The following is a 2,035-nucleotide window of genomic DNA, read 5'->3' on the forward strand; positions in this document are numbered from 1 at the left end:
AATACGTATACTATTGATCTTTTTCCTTTGTAAGATTACGCTCTTGGGAGGCAATATTATTTTATTTTTTTTAGACCCGTTATCAGCTTTGTAAATAATAATGATGATAGTTAAATGTATAATGATATCGAAACAAAAATGATCGTTAGAGTTGTAGAGACAGACATGGAAATGGACACAGACATGGACAGACACAGGCATGGACACAGACACAGACATGGACACAGGCACAGACATGGACACAGACACAGACATGGACACAGACACAGACATGGACAGACAGAGACATGGATCTCAGTGCGTAAACACTAACACAGATCTCGTGTTCCCAGACAGGTATAAAGATGGTCACCTTTCTCTTACATCTCTCCCCTTGTACTTTACATAAGTTATATGCTCCGGCTGTGATCTTTTATATCAGTAAGACTCAGATGAATTGCTTACGTCGGCATGCAGATTATGTCTTCGTAACTGCGTGTCTTCAACGTCCTCGTAAGCAGCGGAAAGTAAAAAAGAAGAAGAAGAAGAAAAAGGAAAAGGAGAAGGAGAAGAAGAAGAATGAGAAGGAGAAGAAGTAGAAGAAGAAGAAGAAGAGTAGAAGAAGAGGAAGAAGGAAAAGAAGAAGAAGGAGGAAGAGAAGAAAACAGAGGAAGAAGAAGAAAAAAAAAACTTGGCCACGTCGATCTGCGAGCCCGCAAGCCCTACATACCCGCCCGTTATTCACCCTCATAAAGTCAAGATTAATTAACAGCATTATTACATGCTACATACCCTCCCTCCCCCTCCCCCTCCCCTTCCCCTTCCCCTCCCCTTCCCCCTCCCCCTCCCCCCTTCTGAGCGGGGAGCAGGTCGAGGCCTGGGAGCCGCGAGCACCTGGAGGGCGACATCTACTTTCACTGGTGCCATGTTTGGGAGGCGGGGCATCAGCTGCGGTTTGTTGGTAGGTAGATGGGGGCATATCCAGGTCCTTCCAGATGGATGGGGCATCGTGTGATTGGTGGTGGTTGCAGGATATTATGCCAATTGCAATGACGGAGAGGGTAGACTATAGCTGGAGGAGGTGATGGGTGGTCGCTGGGTACGAAGGGGTACCAAGGCAATCTGGGTACTCAGCTGGGAGGCGGTACACTTACTACTCTTGGTATCTGCATATGAAGAAAAAAATAAAATAGATCTATCGACAAGTGTAAGGATAAATAGATAAATAGTAATATATCATTGGGTAAATAAACCACAACTAATTATCTATGACTTCTTAGACAGATAACACAAATTATTGAATTATTGAGTTATTGAAATGATCGAGGGTAACTGGATGTCCTAGTAGAACGTATAATAATACTGTAAACCATGAGAGCAAATCATCTTCAGGACGATGATTAAGGCTTCTAGAAATATGCAACTGTATCCGTAAAAGAAAGAAGGAAGGAAGGAGGGAAGGAAGGACGGAAAGAAATTAAGAAAGACGGAAAAAAAGTAAGGAAGGAAGGAAGAAAGATAGAAGGAAATAAAGAAAGAAAGAAGGAGGGAAGGAAAGAAAGAACGAAAGAAAGAATGAAAGAAAGAAAGTAGAAAAGAAAAGAAAAGAAAAAGAAAAGAAAAGAAAAGAAAAGAAAAAAAAAAACGGAAGCCTCCATGGAAAATTCCAAGTGAATTACTGATCAGCTGATGATGCAAATCGCGCTCCACAGCTGAGTTCCCTAAACACTTCTAAGTTAGTTACTTTCTGCTCTTATACGTGGCACTGGCAGTTATATTAATTATTATTTTAATTATTAATGTAGGTTTCATCATTATAACAATCTTCAAAATGATAATAGCAATGATGCTAATTATAGTGAGAATAACAACAATGATGAGGTACAATAACTGATTTTCTTCAAAACGCTTTGCAAGGATACAACACGCAACGCAAATCTCGTATTATATTACTATTTCTTTGGTGTTTTCTCATGGCTGTCTGCGAACTGTAGCGGCGCGCACATTGGAAAAAAGATTAAGCTTCTGTGCAATTAAGGATGCACGTATCCCATAA

This window comes from Penaeus vannamei, chromosome 7 (genome assembly GCF_042767895.1).
Source record: "Penaeus vannamei isolate JL-2024 chromosome 7, ASM4276789v1, whole genome shotgun sequence".
Classification (NCBI taxonomy): domain Eukaryota; kingdom Metazoa; phylum Arthropoda; class Malacostraca; order Decapoda; family Penaeidae; genus Penaeus; species Penaeus vannamei.